The sequence below is a fragment of the Schistocerca gregaria genome, chromosome 2, assembly GCF_023897955.1.
Source record: "Schistocerca gregaria isolate iqSchGreg1 chromosome 2, iqSchGreg1.2, whole genome shotgun sequence".
Lineage (NCBI taxonomy): Eukaryota > Metazoa > Arthropoda > Insecta > Orthoptera > Acrididae > Schistocerca > Schistocerca gregaria.
This window is the reverse complement of record NC_064921.1, coordinates 683,318,111-683,337,861: the sequence shown is the minus strand read 5'-3', so window position 1 is coordinate 683,337,861 and position 19,751 is coordinate 683,318,111. Positions and strand designations below refer to the sequence as shown.

Below are 19,751 nucleotides of genomic sequence, written 5' to 3'. Positions count from 1 at the left end.
TTCTCTCTTATGCGTATAGAAAATATCTGCACAAATATTCGATCGAGCTTTCCACGCCCTACTCGGAAGGAGAAGCAAAAAGGAGTGTTACCTTTTAAGTGCCTTCTGTTACTCGGCGTCGAATGTCGAACGTGCCGATTGATGTTCGTTCTTGGAGTTCACGGCCGTCCTGTTTGTTCGTCGCGCACAACACTCACGACTGCATCCAGCTCTCTTAGAACATCTGACAGTGTGAGCTGTGGTCCTTCAGTTGCTCGGCGACAGACGACCGTGCGCGACAATGCTGCCGTATTTGCTAGCACTAAGGGCTCTGCTGGAAGGAGCGAAAGTAAAGTGTGGCTGCAAAAAGCACTCATTGCGCAGATCTCATTCGCGGTTTCAACAGCCGAGAAAGAGGGCTCGTTTGAGACGGAGAGGAGGGCCCGGAGGCGGCAGCCCGGACTTGGCCCGCCATCTTCCGGAGGGAACGGTAAATTAACCCCAGCAGCGGCCGGCGCCGCGAGCAGTGTGGCGCTGCTCGCACAAAATGCATCGTTTTTCTCGGCAGAGGAGCGTTGTTGCGACTGTCTGCCATCTAACTCGACAGCCAATAGCTCTTTTGTAAGGAGACAGGTACATGGACGGTCACCATTCTGTTCACCGACTGCGAAAACGTCGGGAGCTCTCGTTACATCTCGATGGCGCGAGGCACTACAAATTCTCGCCTGTGGCGCGACCAAAGCATACTTACCTGGCGTAGGGGATACCGTGATCATGAAGGCGGTTCCTCCGGGGTGAGGCTCTTCCATTGCACTTCGGTCGAGCTGACCCCCGCGATTACTTCAAATGTGAGTAACTCGGGCGCATAATTTTTGGTAGTCGGGACTTGCGTTCGCGCTGTCCCGGTGTTTATTTCAATTGCAAAAGCAGTATTCTGTGATAGCAGTCGGCAACCAGTGCGTCTGAGCTTTCGGCCACCAACGTGTGCTGCAAGGCACTGCCACACGCAGCAGCACTCGCGCTAGGCGCGTACCACACGTCTGCGTCGACCTGGCGTCAAACCCAGAGCCAGAGCACACTGTCTGTTCGATAAGCGCGGCGGACGCGCACCACTAGTAGCAGCGGCAGCCGCGAGATGGCACAAGCGGTCTAACTCTGGTACGACACCCCCATTAATGGTCGTACGGCGACTTTTGGCTTTCTCTGTCCATCAGGGGAATGCGCGCCAAACGCAATTGGACGGCGCGGCATTCCCTGAACGCACGGCGACCGCGGTGGCGCGAGCCGGCGTTCACGAGGCGTCGCCCAGCCGAACGCTGTGTCGCCTGTGGCCAGGTACATGAGGGGCGGGAAGCAAGCGTCTAGCGTAGCGTCTCAAGACTTGCAGACTTGCGGCACTTGACGAGCTTGCTGGGATGTGAAATGACGTGGCCAACTGTACCGAAAACGGGGAAGAGAAATTCTAGGCAACAGCAGCTTGTGCTAGCAGGCGGCCACGATGACAAGGGCCAGCGTTGCTTAAATTCGGTGATGGGACGAGAACCGCTGTAGGCTGTTTATTAGGCCACAACAGTGAGCGTTTACTTTCTGTAAGGAATGTCTTGTCGTCGCAGACGTTGTGTTTCATGTGACAAATTTGCAGACGCCGGGAAAAAAAAAGTTAAGGCTTGGTAATGAACAGTTACAACACTGGGAGGACGAAAAACGGCCAAGTGCAATTACAAACATCGGCGTGGTGATCGCAGGAAATATCTTTGGTGGTAGCTGAGTGGGACAAGGGCGCCTGTACTCGGGGCTCTCAGGGAAAGTAGAAAACGCAGTGTTATCAGGTGTTTTTCTTGCAAGAAATAGAGTCAAAAAGTCTGTATTACACACGTCTTTAACACAGGTTCGGAACTTCAAATCTGTTTATGGCTACTTTACAAGCTCGCTAATCGTCTTCCAAAATATTAAAAGTACACCATACCTCCAGATTCAGCCGGCCCCCACGCCCTGTACAAACTGTCTCTCGTATGGGCGCCCTTGGAGTGAGAACAGACGCGTTTCGAATGGAATGGGAATAACATAAAACTCTTCTTTTTCTCTCTCTGTAACAAGTGTAATTAAAAACACAATTTCTCCCTACTCACTGACAAAATATCCGAACAGTGCCTTCTGTAACACACATAGTTCTACATTGACAGACGCGTAGTAGCGGCACTTTCAATAAATTACTCACGCCTACTAATTGCAGAAACGGATAGCCCTCAAATGAATTCGTTGTTGCATCACTACATTCACAGAAATGCCTCTTCCTTGTTTCCCATCGCTTCGTTACACACCAGACGTGTTGTGTTTACAAACAAAAAGCAATTTGGTTTTATCCTTACCTAATCTACTTCTAAGCAAAGATGGCTAGTTTACCAAATACCGCAAAATTAATCTGCATCTTCGAAATTAGCCCGCCGAAATGTTGCCATGAATGAAACTTTATTTTTTCTCTCTTATGCGTATAGAAAATATCTGCACAAATATTCGATCGAGCTTTCCACGCCCTACTCGGAAGGAGAAGCAAAAAGGAGTGTTACCTTTTAAGTGCCTTCTGTTACTCGGCGTCGAATGTCGAACGTGCCGATTGATGTTCGTTCTTGGAGTTCACGGCCGTCCTGTTTGTTCGTCGCGCACAACACTCACGACTGCATCCAGCTCTCTTAGAACATCTGACAGTGTGAGCTGTGGTCCTTCAGTTGCTCGGCGACAGACGACCGTGCGCGACAATGCTGCCGTATTTGCTAGCACTAAGGGCTCTGCTGGAAGGAGCGAAAGTAAAGTGTGGCTGCAAAAAGCACTCATTGCGCAGATCTCATTCGCGGTTTCAACAGCCGAGAAAGAGGGCTCGTTTGAGACGGAGAGGAGGGCCCGGAGGCGGCAGCCCGGACTTGGCCCGCCATCTTCCGGAGGGAACGGTAAATTAACCCCAGCAGCGGCCGGCGCCGCGAGCAGTGTGGCGCTGCTCGCACAAAATGCATCGTTTTTCTCGGCAGAGGAGCGTTGTTGCGACTGTCTGCCATCTAACTCGACAGCCAATAGCTCTTTTGTAAGGAGACAGGTACATGGACGGTCACCATTCTGTTCACCGACTGCGAAAACGTCGGGAGCTCTCGTTACATCTCGATGGCGCGAGGCACTACAAATTCTCGCCTGTGGCGCGACCAAAGCATACTTACCTGGCGTAGGGGATACCGTGATCATGAAGGCGGTTCCTCCGGGGTGAGGCTCTTCCATTGCACTTCGGTCGAGCTGACCCCCGCGATTACTCCAAATGTGAGTAACTCGGGCGCATAATTTTTGGTAGTCGGGACTTGCGTTCGCGCTGTCCCGGTGTTTATTTCAATTGCAAAAGCAGTATTCTGTGATAGCAGTCGGCAACCAGTGCGTCTGAGCTTTCGGCCACCAACGTGTGCTGCAAGGCACTGCCACACGCAGCAGCACTCGCGCTAGGCGCGTACCACACGTCTGCGTCGACCTGGCGTCAAACCCAGAGCCAGAGCACACTGTCTGTTCGATAAGCGCGGCGGACGCGCACCACTAGTAGCAGCGGCAGCCGCGAGATGGCACAAGCGGTCTAACTCTGGTACGACACCCCCATTAATGGTCGTACGGCGACTTTTGGCTTTCTCTGTCCATCAGGGGAATGCGCGCCAAACGCAATTGGACGGCGCGGCATTCCCTGAACGCACGGCGACCGCGGTGGCGCGAGCCGGCGTTCACGAGGCGTCGCCCAGCCGAACGCTGTGTCGCCTGTGGCCAGGTACATGAGGGGCGGGAAGCAAGCGTCTAGCGTAGCGTCTCAAGACTTGCAGACTTGCGGCACTTGACGAGCTTGCTGGGATGTGAAATGACGTGGCCAACTGTACCGAAAACGGGGAAGAGAAATTCTAGGCAACAGCAGCTTGTGCTAGCAGGCGGCCACGATGACAAGGGCCAGCGTTGCTTAAATTCGGTGATGGGACGAGAACCGCTGTAGGCTGTTTATTAGGCCACAACAGTGAGCGTTTACTTTCTGTAAGGAATGTCTTGTCGTCGCAGACGTTGTGTTTCATGTGACAAATTTGCAGACGCCGGGAAAAAAAAAGTTAAGGCTTGGTAATGAACAGTTACAACACTGGGAGGACGAAAAACGGCCAAGTGCAATTACAAACATCGGCGTGGTGATCGCAGGAAATATCTTTGGTGGTAGCTGAGTGGGACAAGGGCGCCTGTACTCGGGGCTCTCAGGGAAAGTAGAAAACGCAGTGTTATCAGGTGTTTTTCTTGCAAGAAATAGAGTCAAAAAGTCTGTATTACACACGTCTTTAACACAGGTTCGGAACTTCAAATCTGTTTATGGCTACTTTACAAGCTCGCTAATCGTCTTCCAAAATATTAAAAGTACACCATACCTCCAGATTCAGCCGGCCCCCACGCCCTGTACAAACTGTCTCTCGTATGGGCGCCCTTGGAGTGAGAACAGACGCGTTTCGAATGGAATGGGAATAACATAAAACTCTTCTTTTTCTCTCTCTGTAACAAGTGTAATTAAAAACACAATTTCTCCCTACTCACTGACAAAATATCCGAACAGTGCCTTCTGTAACACACATAGTTCTACATTGACAGACGCGTAGTAGCGGCACTTTCAATAAATTACTCACGCCTACTAATTGCAGAAACGGATAGCCCTCAAATGAATTCGTTGTTGCATCACTACATTCACAGAAATGCCTCTTCCTTGTTTCCCATCGCTTCGTTACACACCAGACGTGTTGTGTTTACAAACAAAAAGCAATTTGGTTTTATCCTTACCTAATCTACTTCTAAGCAAAGATGGCTAGTTTACCAAATACCGCAAAATTAATCTGCATCTTCGAAATTAGCCCGCCGAAATGTTGCCATGAATGAAACTTTATTTTTTCTCTCTTATGCGTATAGAAAATATCTGCACAAATATTCGATCGAGCTTTCCACGCCCTACTCGGAAGGAGAAGCAAAAAGGAGTGTTACCTTTTAAGTGCCTTCTGTTACTCGGCGTCGAATGTCGAACGTGCCGATTGATGTTCGTTCTTGGAGTTCACGGCCGTCCTGTTTGTTCGTCGCGCACAACACTCACGACTGCATCCAGCTCTCTTAGAACATCTGACAGTGTGAGCTGTGGTCCTTCAGTTGCTCGGCGACAGACGACCGTGCGCGACAATGCTGCCGTATTTGCTAGCACTAAGGGCTCTGCTGGAAGGAGCGAAAGTAAAGTGTGGCTGCAAAAAGCACTCATTGCGCAGATCTCATTCGCGGTTTCAACAGCCGAGAAAGAGGGCTCGTTTGAGACGGAGAGGAGGGCCCGGAGGCGGCAGCCCGGACTTGGCCCGCCATCTTCCGGAGGGAACGGTAAATTAACCCCAGCAGCGGCCGGCGCCGCGAGCAGTGTGGCGCTGCTCGCACAAAATGCATCGTTTTTCTCGGCAGAGGAGCGTTGTTGCGACTGTCTGCCATCTAACTCGACAGCCAATAGCTCTTTTGTAAGGAGACAGGTACATGGACGGTCACCATTCTGTTCACCGACTGCGAAAACGTCGGGAGCTCTCGTTACATCTCGATGGCGCGAGGCACTACAAATTCTCGCCTGTGGCGCGACCAAAGCATACTTACCTGGCGTAGGGGATACCGTGATCATGAAGGCGGTTCCTCCGGGGTGAGGCTCTTCCATTGCACTTCGGTCGAGCTGACCCCCGCGATTACTCCAAATGTGAGTAACTCGGGCGCATAATTTTTGGTAGTCGGGACTTGCGTTCGCGCTGTCCCGGTGTTTATTTCAATTGCAAAAGCAGTATTCTGTGATAGCAGTCGGCAACCAGTGCGTCTGAGCTTTCGGCCACCAACGTGTGCTGCAAGGCACTGCCACACGCAGCAGCACTCGCGCTAGGCGCGTACCACACGTCTGCGTCGACCTGGCGTCAAACCCAGAGCCAGAGCACACTGTCTGTTCGATAAGCGCGGCGGACGCGCACCACTAGTAGCAGCGGCAGCCGCGAGATGGCACAAGCGGTCTAACTCTGGTACGACACCCCCATTAATGGTCGTACGGCGACTTTTGGCTTTCTCTGTCCATCAGGGGAATGCGCGCCAAACGCAATTGGACGGCGCGGCATTCCCTGAACGCACGGCGACCGCGGTGGCGCGAGCCGGCGTTCACGAGGCGTCGCCCAGCCGAACGCTGTGTCGCCTGTGGCCAGGTACATGAGGGGCGGGAAGCAAGCGTCTAGCGTAGCGTCTCAAGACTTGCAGACTTGCGGCACTTGACGAGCTTGCTGGGATGTGAAATGACGTGGCCAACTGTACCGAAAACGGGGAAGAGAAATTCTAGGCAACAGCAGCTTGTGCTAGCAGGCGGCCACGATGACAAGGGCCAGCGTTGCTTAAATTCGGTGATGGGACGAGAACCGCTGTAGGCTGTTTATTAGGCCACAACAGTGAGCGTTTACTTTCTGTAAGGAATGTCTTGTCGTCGCAGACGTTGTGTTTCATGTGACAAATTTGCAGACGCCGGGAAAAAAAAAGTTAAGGCTTGGTAATGAACAGTTACAACACTGGGAGGACGAAAAACGGCCAAGTGCAATTACAAACATCGGCGTGGTGATCGCAGGAAATATCTTTGGTGGTAGCTGAGTGGGACAAGGGCGCCTGTACTCGGGGCTCTCAGGGAAAGTAGAAAACGCAGTGTTATCAGGTGTTTTTCTTGCAAGAAATAGAGTCAAAAAGTCTGTATTACACACGTCTTTAACACAGGTTCGGAACTTCAAATCTGTTTATGGCTACTTTACAAGCTCGCTAATCGTCTTCCAAAATATTAAAAGTACACCATACCTCCAGATTCAGCCGGCCCCCACGCCCTGTACAAACTGTCTCTCGTATGGGCGCCCTTGGAGTGAGAACAGACGCGTTTCGAATGGAATGGGAATAACATAAAACTCTTCTTTTTCTCTCTCTGTAACAAGTGTAATTAAAAACACAATTTCTCCCTACTCACTGACAAAATATCCGAACAGTGCCTTCTGTAACACACATAGTTCTACATTGACAGACGCGTAGTAGCGGCACTTTCAATAAATTACTCACGCCTACTAATTGCAGAAACGGATAGCCCTCAAATGAATTCGTTGTTGCATCACTACATTCACAGAAATGCCTCTTCCTTGTTTCCCATCGCTTCGTTACACACCAGACGTGTTGTGTTTACAAACAAAAAGCAATTTGGTTTTATCCTTACCTAATCTACTTCTAAGCAAAGATGGCTAGTTTACCAAATACCGCAAAATTAATCTGCATCTTCGAAATTAGCCCGCCGAAATGTTGCCATGAATGAAACTTTATTTTTTCTCTCTTATGCGTATAGAAAATATCTGCACAAATATTCGATCGAGCTTTCCACGCCCTACTCGGAAGGAGAAGCAAAAAGGAGTGTTACCTTTTAAGTGCCTTCTGTTACTCGGCGTCGAATGTCGAACGTGCCGATTGATGTTCGTTCTTGGAGTTCACGGCCGTCCTGTTTGTTCGTCGCGCACAACACTCACGACTGCATCCAGCTCTCTTAGAACATCTGACAGTGTGAGCTGTGGTCCTTCAGTTGCTCGGCGACAGACGACCGTGCGCGACAATGCTGCCGTATTTGCTAGCACTAAGGGCTCTGCTGGAAGGAGCGAAAGTAAAGTGTGGCTGCAAAAAGCACTCATTGCGCAGATCTCATTCGCGGTTTCAACAGCCGAGAAAGAGGGCTCGTTTGAGACGGAGAGGAGGGCCCGGAGGCGGCAGCCCGGACTTGGCCCGCCATCTTCCGGAGGGAACGGTAAATTAACCCCAGCAGCGGCCGGCGCCGCGAGCAGTGTGGCGCTGCTCGCACAAAATGCATCGTTTTTCTCGGCAGAGGAGCGTTGTTGCGACTGTCTGCCATCTAACTCGACAGCCAATAGCTCTTTTGTAAGGAGACAGGTACATGGACGGTCACCATTCTGTTCACCGACTGCGAAAACGTCGGGAGCTCTCGTTACATCTCGATGGCGCGAGGCACTACAAATTCTCGCCTGTGGCGCGACCAAAGCATACTTACCTGGCGTAGGGGATACCGTGATCATGAAGGCGGTTCCTCCGGGGTGAGGCTCTTCCATTGCACTTCGGTCGAGCTGACCCCCGCGATTACTCCAAATGTGAGTAACTCGGGCGCATAATTTTTGGTAGTCGGGACTTGCGTTCGCGCTGTCCCGGTGTTTATTTCAATTGCAAAAGCAGTATTCTGTGATAGCAGTCGGCAACCAGTGCGTCTGAGCTTTCGGCCACCAACGTGTGCTGCAAGGCACTGCCACACGCAGCAGCACTCGCGCTAGGCGCGTACCACACGTCTGCGTCGACCTGGCGTCAAACCCAGAGCCAGAGCACACTGTCTGTTCGATAAGCGCGGCGGACGCGCACCACTAGTAGCAGCGGCAGCCGCGAGATGGCACAAGCGGTCTAACTCTGGTACGACACCCCCATTAATGGTCGTACGGCGACTTTTGGCTTTCTCTGTCCATCAGGGGAATGCGCGCCAAACGCAATTGGACGGCGCGGCATTCCCTGAACGCACGGCGACCGCGGTGGCGCGAGCCGGCGTTCACGAGGCGTCGCCCAGCCGAACGCTGTGTCGCCTGTGGCCAGGTACATGAGGGGCGGGAAGCAAGCGTCTAGCGTAGCGTCTCAAGACTTGCAGACTTGCGGCACTTGACGAGCTTGCTGGGATGTGAAATGACGTGGCCAACTGTACCGAAAACGGGGAAGAGAAATTCTAGGCAACAGCAGCTTGTGCTAGCAGGCGGCCACGATGACAAGGGCCAGCGTTGCTTAAATTCGGTGATGGGACGAGAACCGCTGTAGGCTGTTTATTAGGCCACAACAGTGAGCGTTTACTTTCTGTAAGGAATGTCTTGTCGTCGCAGACGTTGTGTTTCATGTGACAAATTTGCAGACGCCGGGAAAAAAAAAGTTAAGGCTTGGTAATGAACAGTTACAACACTGGGAGGACGAAAAACGGCCAAGTGCAATTACAAACATCGGCGTGGTGATCGCAGGAAATATCTTTGGTGGTAGCTGAGTGGGACAAGGGCGCCTGTACTCGGGGCTCTCAGGGAAAGTAGAAAACGCAGTGTTATCAGGTGTTTTTCTTGCAAGAAATAGAGTCAAAAAGTCTGTATTACACACGTCTTTAACACAGGTTCGGAACTTCAAATCTGTTTATGGCTACTTTACAAGCTCGCTAATCGTCTTCCAAAATATTAAAAGTACACCATACCTCCAGATTCAGCCGGCCCCCACGCCCTGTACAAACTGTCTCTCGTATGGGCGCCCTTGGAGTGAGAACAGACGCGTTTCGAATGGAATGGGAATAACATAAAACTCTTCTTTTTCTCTCTCTGTAACAAGTGTAATTAAAAACACAATTTCTCCCTACTCACTGACAAAATATCCGAACAGTGCCTTCTGTAACACACATAGTTCTACATTGACAGACGCGTAGTAGCGGCACTTTCAATAAATTACTCACGCCTACTAATTGCAGAAACGGATAGCCCTCAAATGAATTCGTTGTTGCATCACTACATTCACAGAAATGCCTCTTCCTTGTTTCCCATCGCTTCGTTACACACCAGACGTGTTGTGTTTACAAACAAAAAGCAATTTGGTTTTATCCTTACCTAATCTACTTCTAAGCAAAGATGGCTAGTTTACCAAATACCGCAAAATTAATCTGCATCTTCGAAATTAGCCCGCCGAAATGTTGCCATGAATGAAACTTTATTTTTTCTCTCTTATGCGTATAGAAAATATCTGCACAAATATTCGATCGAGCTTTCCACGCCCTACTCGGAAGGAGAAGCAAAAAGGAGTGTTACCTTTTAAGTGCCTTCTGTTACTCGGCGTCGAATGTCGAACGTGCCGATTGATGTTCGTTCTTGGAGTTCACGGCCGTCCTGTTTGTTCGTCGCGCACAACACTCACGACTGCATCCAGCTCTCTTAGAACATCTGACAGTGTGAGCTGTGGTCCTTCAGTTGCTCGGCGACAGACGACCGTGCGCGACAATGCTGCCGTATTTGCTAGCACTAAGGGCTCTGCTGGAAGGAGCGAAAGTAAAGTGTGGCTGCAAAAAGCACTCATTGCGCAGATCTCATTCGCGGTTTCAACAGCCGAGAAAGAGGGCTCGTTTGAGACGGAGAGGAGGGCCCGGAGGCGGCAGCCCGGACTTGGCCCGCCATCTTCCGGAGGGAACGGTAAATTAACCCCAGCAGCGGCCGGCGCGCCGCGAGCAGTGTGGCGCTGCTCGCACAAAATGCATCGTTTTTCTCGGCAGAGGAGCGTTGTTGCGACTGTCTGCCATCTAACTCGACAGCCAATAGCTCTTTTGTAAGGAGACAGGTACATGGACGGTCACCATTCTGTTCACCGACTGCGAAAACGTCGGGAGCTCTCGTTACATCTCGATGGCGCGAGGCACTACAAATTCTCGCCTGTGGCGCGACCAAAGCATACTTACCTGGCGTAGGGGATACCGTGATCATGAAGGCGGTTCCTCCGGGGTGAGGCTCTTCCATTGCACTTCGGTCGAGCTGACCCCCGCGATTACTCCAAATGTGAGTAACTCGGGCGCATAATTTTTGGTAGTCGGGACTTGCGTTCGCGCTGTCCCGGTGTTTATTTCAATTGCAAAAGCAGTATTCTGTGATAGCAGTCGGCAACCAGTGCGTCTGAGCTTTCGGCCACCAACGTGTGCTGCAAGGCACTGCCACACGCAGCAGCACTCGCGCTAGGCGCGTACCACACGTCTGCGTCGACCTGGCGTCAAACCCAGAGCCAGAGCACACTGTCTGTTCGATAAGCGCGGCGGACGCGCACCACTAGTAGCAGCGGCAGCCGCGAGATGGCACAAGCGGTCTAACTCTGGTACGACACCCCCATTAATGGTCGTACGGCGACTTTTGGCTTTCTCTGTCCATCAGGGGAATGCGCGCCAAACGCAATTGGACGGCGCGGCATTCCCTGAACGCACGGCGACCGCGGTGGCGCGAGCCGGCGTTCACGAGGCGTCGCCCAGCCGAACGCTGTGTCGCCTGTGGCCAGGTACATGAGGGGCGGGAAGCAAGCGTCTAGCGTAGCGTCTCAAGACTTGCAGACTTGCGGCACTTGACGAGCTTGCTGGGATGTGAAATGACGTGGCCAACTGTACCGAAAACGGGGAAGAGAAATTCTAGGCAACAGCAGCTTGTGCTAGCAGGCGGCCACGATGACAAGGGCCAGCGTTGCTTAAATTCGGTGATGGGACGAGAACCGCTGTAGGCTGTTTATTAGGCCACAACAGTGAGCGTTTACTTTCTGTAAGGAATGTCTTGTCGTCGCAGACGTTGTGTTTCATGTGACAAATTTGCAGACGCCGGGAAAAAAAAAGTTAAGGCTTGGTAATGAACAGTTACAACACTGGGAGGACGAAAAACGGCCAAGTGCAATTACAAACATCGGCGTGGTGATCGCAGGAAATATCTTTGGTGGTAGCTGAGTGGGACAAGGGCGCCTGTACTCGGGGCTCTCAGGGAAAGTAGAAAACGCAGTGTTATCAGGTGTTTTTCTTGCAAGAAATAGAGTCAAAAAGTCTGTATTACACACGTCTTTAACACAGGTTCGGAACTTCAAATCTGTTTATGGCTACTTTACAAGCTCGCTAATCGTCTTCCAAAATATTAAAAGTACACCATACCTCCAGATTCAGCCGGCCCCCACGCCCTGTACAAACTGTCTCTCGTATGGGCGCCCTTGGAGTGAGAACAGACGCGTTTCGAATGGAATGGGAATAACATAAAACTCTTCTTTTTCTCTCTCTGTAACAAGTGTAATTAAAAACACAATTTCTCCCTACTCACTGACAAAATATCCGAACAGTGCCTTCTGTAACACACATAGTTCTACATTGACAGACGCGTAGTAGCGGCACTTTCAATAAATTACTCACGCCTACTAATTGCAGAAACGGATAGCCCTCAAATGAATTCGTTGTTGCATCACTACATTCACAGAAATGCCTCTTCCTTGTTTCCCATCGCTTCGTTACACACCAGACGTGTTGTGTTTACAAACAAAAAGCAATTTGGTTTTATCCTTACCTAATCTACTTCTAAGCAAAGATGGCTAGTTTACCAAATACCGCAAAATTAATCTGCATCTTCGAAATTAGCCCGCCGAAATGTTGCCATGAATGAAACTTTATTTTTTCTCTCTTATGCGTATAGAAAATATCTGCACAAATATTCGATCGAGCTTTCCACGCCCTACTCGGAAGGAGAAGCAAAAAGGAGTGTTACCTTTTAAGTGCCTTCTGTTACTCGGCGTCGAATGTCGAACGTGCCGATTGATGTTCGTTCTTGGAGTTCACGGCCGTCCTGTTTGTTCGTCGCGCACAACACTCACGACTGCATCCAGCTCTCTTAGAACATCTGACAGTGTGAGCTGTGGTCCTTCAGTTGCTCGGCGACAGACGACCGTGCGCGACAATGCTGCCGTATTTGCTAGCACTAAGGGCTCTGCTGGAAGGAGCGAAAGTAAAGTGTGGCTGCAAAAAGCACTCATTGCGCAGATCTCATTCGCGGTTTCAACAGCCGAGAAAGAGGGCTCGTTTGAGACGGAGAGGAGGGCCCGGAGGCGGCAGCCCGGACTTGGCCCGCCATCTTCCGGAGGGAACGGTAAATTAACCCCAGCAGCGGCCGGCGCCGCGAGCAGTGTGGCGCTGCTCGCACAAAATGCATCGTTTTTCTCGGCAGAGGAGCGTTGTTGCGACTGTCTGCCATCTAACTCGACAGCCAATAGCTCTTTTGTAAGGAGACAGGTACATGGACGGTCACCATTCTGTTCACCGACTGCGAAAACGTCGGGAGCTCTCGTTACATCTCGATGGCGCGAGGCACTACAAATTCTCGCCTGTGGCGCGACCAAAGCATACTTACCTGGCGTAGGGGATACCGTGATCATGAAGGCGGTTCCTCCGGGGTGAGGCTCTTCCATTGCACTTCGGTCGAGCTGACCCCCGCGATTACTCCAAATGTGAGTAACTCGGGCGCATAATTTTTGGTAGTCGGGACTTGCGTTCGCGCTGTCCCGGTGTTTATTTCAATTGCAAAAGCAGTATTCTGTGATAGCAGTCGGCAACCAGTGCGTCTGAGCTTTCGGCCACCAACGTGTGCTGCAAGGCACTGCCACACGCAGCAGCACTCGCGCTAGGCGCGTACCACACGTCTGCGTCGACCTGGCGTCAAACCCAGAGCCAGAGCACACTGTCTGTTCGATAAGCGCGGCGGACGCGCACCACTAGTAGCAGCGGCAGCCGCGAGATGGCACAAGCGGTCTAACTCTGGTACGACACCCCCATTAATGGTCGTACGGCGACTTTTGGCTTTCTCTGTCCATCAGGGGAATGCGCGCCAAACGCAATTGGACGGCGCGGCATTCCCTGAACGCACGGCGACCGCGGTGGCGCGAGCCGGCGTTCACGAGGCGTCGCCCAGCCGAACGCTGTGTCGCCTGTGGCCAGGTACATGAGGGGCGGGAAGCAAGCGTCTAGCGTAGCGTCTCAAGACTTGCAGACTTGCGGCACTTGACGAGCTTGCTGGGATGTGAAATGACGTGGCCAACTGTACCGAAAACGGGGAAGAGAAATTCTAGGCAACAGCAGCTTGTGCTAGCAGGCGGCCACGATGACAAGGGCCAGCGTTGCTTAAATTCGGTGATGGGACGAGAACCGCTGTAGGCTGTTTATTAGGCCACAACAGTGAGCGTTTACTTTCTGTAAGGAATGTCTTGTCGTCGCAGACGTTGTGTTTCATGTGACAAATTTGCAGACGCCGGGAAAAAAAAAGTTAAGGCTTGGTAATGAACAGTTACAACACTGGGAGGACGAAAAACGGCCAAGTGCAATTACAAACATCGGCGTGGTGATCGCAGGAAATATCTTTGGTGGTAGCTGAGTGGGACAAGGGCGCCTGTACTCGGGGCTCTCAGGGAAAGTAGAAAACGCAGTGTTATCAGGTGTTTTTCTTGCAAGAAATAGAGTCAAAAAGTCTGTATTACACACGTCTTTAACACAGGTTCGGAACTTCAAATCTGTTTATGGCTACTTTACAAGCTCGCTAATCGTCTTCCAAAATATTAAAAGTACACCATACCTCCAGATTCAGCCGGCCCCCACGCCCTGTACAAACTGTCTCTCGTATGGGCGCCCTTGGAGTGAGAACAGACGCGTTTCGAATGGAATGGGAATAACATAAAACTCTTCTTTTTCTCTCTCTGTAACAAGTGTAATTAAAAACACAATTTCTCCCTACTCACTGACAAAATATCCGAACAGTGCCTTCTGTAACACACATAGTTCTACATTGACAGACGCGTAGTAGCGGCACTTTCAATAAATTACTCACGCCTACTAATTGCAGAAACGGATAGCCCTCAAATGAATTCGTTGTTGCATCACTACATTCACAGAAATGCCTCTTCCTTGTTTCCCATCGCTTCGTTACACACCAGACGTGTTGTGTTTACAAACAAAAAGCAATTTGGTTTTATCCTTACCTAATCTACTTCTAAGCAAAGATGGCTAGTTTACCAAATACCGCAAAATTAATCTGCATCTTCGAAATTAGCCCGCCGAAATGTTGCCATGAATGAAACTTTATTTTTTCTCTCTTATGCGTATAGAAAATATCTGCACAAATATTCGATCGAGCTTTCCACGCCCTACTCGGAAGGAGAAGCAAAAAGGAGTGTTACCTTTTAAGTGCCTTCTGTTACTCGGCGTCGAATGTCGAACGTGCCGATTGATGTTCGTTCTTGGAGTTCACGGCCGTCCTGTTTGTTCGTCGCGCACAACACTCACGACTGCATCCAGCTCTCTTAGAACATCTGACAGTGTGAGCTGTGGTCCTTCAGTTGCTCGGCGACAGACGACCGTGCGCGACAATGCTGCCGTATTTGCTAGCACTAAGGGCTCTGCTGGAAGGAGCGAAAGTAAAGTGTGGCTGCAAAAAGCACTCATTGCGCAGATCTCATTCGCGGTTTCAACAGCCGAGAAAGAGGGCTCGTTTGAGACGGAGAGGAGGGCCCGGAGGCGGCAGCCCGGACTTGGCCCGCCATCTTCCGGAGGGAACGGTAAATTAACCCCAGCAGCGGCCGGCGCCGCGAGCAGTGTGGCGCTGCTCGCACAAAATGCATCGTTTTTCTCGGCAGAGGAGCGTTGTTGCGACTGTCTGCCATCTAACTCGACAGCCAATAGCTCTTTTGTAAGGAGACAGGTACATGGACGGTCACCATTCTGTTCACCGACTGCGAAAACGTCGGGAGCTCTCGTTACATCTCGATGGCGCGAGGCACTACAAATTCTCGCCTGTGGCGCGACCAAAGCATACTTACCTGGCGTAGGGGATACCGTGATCATGAAGGCGGTTCCTCCGGGGTGAGGCTCTTCCATTGCACTTCGGTCGAGCTGACCCCCGCGATTACTCCAAATGTGAGTAACTCGGGCGCATAATTTTTGGTAGTCGGGACTTGCGTTCGCGCTGTCCCGGTGTTTATTTCAATTGCAAAAGCAGTATTCTGTGATAGCAGTCGGCAACCAGTGCGTCTGAGCTTTCGGCCACCAACGTGTGCTGCAAGGCACTGCCACACGCAGCAGCACTCGCGCTAGGCGCGTACCACACGTCTGCGTCGACCTGGCGTCAAACCCAGAGCCAGAGCACACTGTCTGTTCGATAAGCGCGGCGGACGCGCACCACTAGTAGCAGCGGCAGCCGCGAGATGGCACAAGCGGTCTAACTCTGGTACGACACCCCCATTAATGGTCGTACGGCGACTTTTGGCTTTCTCTGTCCATCAGGGGAATGCGCGCCAAACGCAATTGGACGGCGCGGCATTCCCTGAACGCACGGCGACCGCGGTGGCGCGAGCCGGCGTTCACGAGGCGTCGCCCAGCCGAACGCTGTGTCGCCTGTGGCCAGGTACATGAGGGGCGGGAAGCAAGCGTCTAGCGTAGCGTCTCAAGACTTGCAGACTTGCGGCACTTGACGAGCTTGCTGGGATGTGAAATGACGTGGCCAACTGTACCGAAAACGGGGAAGAGAAATTCTAGGCAACAGCAGCTTGTGCTAGCAGGCGGCCACGATGACAAGGGCCAGCGTTGCTTAAATTCGGTGATGGGACGAGAACCGCTGTAGGCTGTTTATTAGGCCACAACAGTGAGCGTTTACTTTCTGTAAGGAATGTCTTGTCGTCGCAGACGTTGTGTTTCATGTGACAAATTTGCAGACGCCGGGAAAAAAAAAGTTAAGGCTTGGTAATGAACAGTTACAACACTGGGAGGACGAAAAACGGCCAAGTGCAATTACAAACATCGGCGTGGTGATCGCAGGAAATATCTTTGGTGGTAGCTGAGTGGGACAAGGGCGCCTGTACTCGGGGCTCTCAGGGAAAGTAGAAAACGCAGTGTTATCAGGTGTTTTTCTTGCAAGAAATAGAGTCAAAAAGTCTGTATTACACACGTCTTTAACACAGGTTCGGAACTTCAAATCTGTTTATGGCTACTTTACAAGCTCGCTAATCGTCTTCCAAAATATTAAAAGTACACCATACCTCCAGATTCAGCCGGCCCCCACGCCCTGTACAAACTGTCTCTCGTATGGGCGCCCTTGGAGTGAGAACAGACGCGTTTCGAATGGAATGGGAATAACATAAAACTCTTCTTTTTCTCTCTCTGTAACAAGTGTAATTAAAAACACAATTTCTCCCTACTCACTGACAAAATATCCGAACAGTGCCTTCTGTAACACACATAGTTCTACATTGACAGACGCGTAGTAGCGGCACTTTCAATAAATTACTCACGCCTACTAATTGCAGAAACGGATAGCCCTCAAATGAATTCGTTGTTGCATCACTACATTCACAGAAATGCCTCTTCCTTGTTTCCCATCGCTTCGTTACACACCAGACGTGTTGTGTTTACAAACAAAAAGCAATTTGGTTTTATCCTTACCTAATCTACTTCTAAGCAAAGATGGCTAGTTTACCAAATACCGCAAAATTAATCTGCATCTTCGAAATTAGCCCGCCGAAATGTTGCCATGAATGAAACTTTATTTTTTCTCTCTTATGCGTATAGAAAATATCTGCACAAATATTCGATCGAGCTTTCCACGCCCTACTCGGAAGGAGAAGCAAAAAGGAGTGTTACCTTTTAAGTGCCTTCTGTTACTCGGCGTCGAATGTCGAACGTGCCGATTGATGTTCGTTCTTGGAGTTCACGGCCGTCCTGTTTGTTCGTCGCGCACAACACTCACGACTGCATCCAGCTCTCTTAGAACATCTGACAGTGTGAGCTGTGGTCCTTCAGTTGCTCGGCGACAGACGACCGTGCGCGACAATGCTGCCGTATTTGCTAGCACTAAGGGCTCTGCTGGAAGGAGCGAAAGTAAAGTGTGGCTGCAAAAAGCACTCATTGCGCAGATCTCATTCGCGGTTTCAACAGCCGAGAAAGAGGGCTCGTTTGAGACGGAGAGGAGGGCCCGGAGGCGGCAGCCCGGACTTGGCCCGCCATCTTCCGGAGGGAACGGTAAATTAACCCCAGCAGCGGCCGGCGCCGCGAGCAGTGTGGCGCTGCTCGCACAAAATGCATCGTTTTTCTCGGCAGAGGAGCGTTGTTGCGACTGTCTGCCATCTAACTCGACAGCCAATAGCTCTTTTGTAAGGAGACAGGTACATGGACGGTCACCATTCTGTTCACCGACTGCGAAAACGTCGGGAGCTCTCGTTACATCTCGATGGCGCGAGGCACTACAAATTCTCGCCTGTGGCGCGACCAAAGCATACTTACCTGGCGTAGGGGATACCGTGATCATGAAGGCGGTTCCTCCGGGGTGAGGCTCTTCCATTGCACTTCGGTCGAGCTGACCCCCGCGATTACTCCAAATGTGAGTAACTCGGGCGCATAATTTTTGGTAGTCGGGACTTGCGTTCGCGCTGTCCCGGTGTTTATTTCAATTGCAAAAGCAGTATTCTGTGATAGCAGTCGGCAACCAGTGCGTCTGAGCTTTCGGCCACCAACGTGTGCTGCAAGGCACTGCCACACGCAGCAGCACTCGCGCTAGGCGCGTACCACACGTCTGCGTCGACCTGGCGTCAAACCCAGAGCCAGAGCACACTGTCTGTTCGATAAGCGCGGCGGACGCGCACCACTAGTAGCAGCGGCAGCCGCGAGATGGCACAAGCGGTCTAACTCTGGTACGACACCCCCATTAATGGTCGTACGGCGACTTTTGGCTTTCTCTGTCCATCAGGGGAATGCGCGCCAAACGCAATTGGACGGCGCGGCATTCCCTGAACGCACGGCGACCGCGGTGGCGCGAGCCGGCGTTCACGAGGCGTCGCCCAGCCGAACGCTGTGTCGCCTGTGGCCAGGTACATGAGGGGCGGGAAGCAAGCGTCTAGCGTAGCGTCTCAAGACTTGCAGACTTGCGGCACTTGACGAGCTTGCTGGGATGTGAAATGACGTGGCCAACTGTACCGAAAACGGGGAAGAGAAATTCTAGGCAACAGCAGCTTGTGCTAGCAGGCGGCCACGATGACAAGGGCCAGCGTTGCTTAAATTCGGTGATGGGACGAGAACCGCTGTAGGCTGTTTATTAGGCCACAACAGTGAGCGTTTACTTTCTGTAAGGAATGTCTTGTCGTCGCAGACGTTGTGTTTCATGTGACAAATTTGCAGACGCCGGGAAAAAAAAAGTTAAGGCTTGGTAATGAACAGTTACAACACTGGGAGGACGAAAAACGGCCAAGTGCAATTACAAACATCGGCGTGGTGATCGCAGGAAATATCTTTGGTGGTAGCTGAGTGGGACAAGGGCGCCTGTACTCGGGGCTCTCAGGGAAAGTAGAAAACGCAGTGTTATCAGGTGTTTTTCTTGCAAGAAATAGAGTCAAAAAGTCTGTATTACACACGTCTTTAACACAGGTTCGGAACTTCAAATCTGTTTATGGCTACTTTACAAGCTCGCTAATCGTCTTCCAAAATATTAAAAGTACACCATACCTCCAGATTCAGCCGGCCCCCACGCCCTGTACAAACTGTCTCTCGTATGGGCGCCCTTGGAGTGAGAACAGACGCGTTTCGAATGGAATGGGAATAACATAAAACTCTTCTTTTTCTCTCTCTGTAACAAGTGTAATTAAAAACACAATTTCTCCCTACTCACTGACAAAATATCCGAACAGTGCCTTCTGTAACACACATAGTTCTACATTGACAGACGCGTAGTAGCGGCACTTTCAATAAATTACTCACGCCTACTAATTGCAGAAACGGATAGCCCTCAAATGAATTCGTTGTTGCATCACTACATTCACAGAAATGCCTCTTCCTTGTTTCCCATCGCTTCGTTACACACCAGACGTGTTGTGTTTACAAACAAAAAGCAATTTGGTTTTATCCTTACCTAATCTACTTCTAAGCAAAGATGGCTAGTTTACCAAATACCGCAAAATTAATCTGCATCTTCGAAATTAGCCCGCCGAAATGTTGCCATGAATGAAACTTTATTTTTTCTCTCTTATGCGTATAGAAAATATCTGCACAAATATTCGATCGAGCTTTCCACGCCCTACTCGGAAGGAGAAGCAAAAAGGAGTGTTACCTTTTAAGTGCCTTCTGT

The 19,751-nt window shown here is 50.9% G+C and overlaps 8 non-coding genes across 8 annotated transcripts; all 8 read left to right on the top strand.

Annotated features, from left to right (window-relative positions):
- The first annotated feature begins 722 nt into the window (after positions 1-722).
- LOC126337483 (U1 spliceosomal RNA) lies at positions 723-885 on the top strand. Its single transcript, XR_007565066.1, has one exon. It is a non-coding gene; the product is annotated as a U1 spliceosomal RNA (small nuclear RNA).
- A 2,292-nt stretch (positions 886-3,177) lies between these two features.
- Positions 3,178-3,340, top strand: LOC126337482 (U1 spliceosomal RNA). The gene has a single exon (XR_007565065.1). It is a non-coding gene; the product is annotated as a U1 spliceosomal RNA (small nuclear RNA).
- A 2,292-nt stretch (positions 3,341-5,632) lies between these two features.
- LOC126337481 (U1 spliceosomal RNA) lies at positions 5,633-5,795 on the top strand. Its single transcript, XR_007565064.1, has one exon. It is a non-coding gene; the product is annotated as a U1 spliceosomal RNA (small nuclear RNA).
- A 2,292-nt stretch (positions 5,796-8,087) lies between these two features.
- Positions 8,088-8,250, top strand: LOC126337480 (U1 spliceosomal RNA). The gene has a single exon (XR_007565063.1). It is a non-coding gene; the product is annotated as a U1 spliceosomal RNA (small nuclear RNA).
- Positions 8,251-10,544: 2,294 nt separating this feature from the next.
- Positions 10,545-10,707, top strand: LOC126337479 (U1 spliceosomal RNA). The gene has a single exon (XR_007565062.1). It is a non-coding gene; the product is annotated as a U1 spliceosomal RNA (small nuclear RNA).
- Positions 10,708-12,999: 2,292 nt separating this feature from the next.
- LOC126337478 (U1 spliceosomal RNA) lies at positions 13,000-13,162 on the top strand. The gene has a single exon (XR_007565061.1). It is a non-coding gene; the product is annotated as a U1 spliceosomal RNA (small nuclear RNA).
- Positions 13,163-15,454: 2,292 nt separating this feature from the next.
- LOC126337477 (U1 spliceosomal RNA) lies at positions 15,455-15,617 on the top strand. Its single transcript, XR_007565060.1, has one exon. It is a non-coding gene; the product is annotated as a U1 spliceosomal RNA (small nuclear RNA).
- Positions 15,618-17,909: 2,292 nt separating this feature from the next.
- Positions 17,910-18,072, top strand: LOC126337476 (U1 spliceosomal RNA). The gene has a single exon (XR_007565059.1). It is a non-coding gene; the product is annotated as a U1 spliceosomal RNA (small nuclear RNA).
- Positions 18,073-19,751: the final 1,679 nt, after the last annotated feature.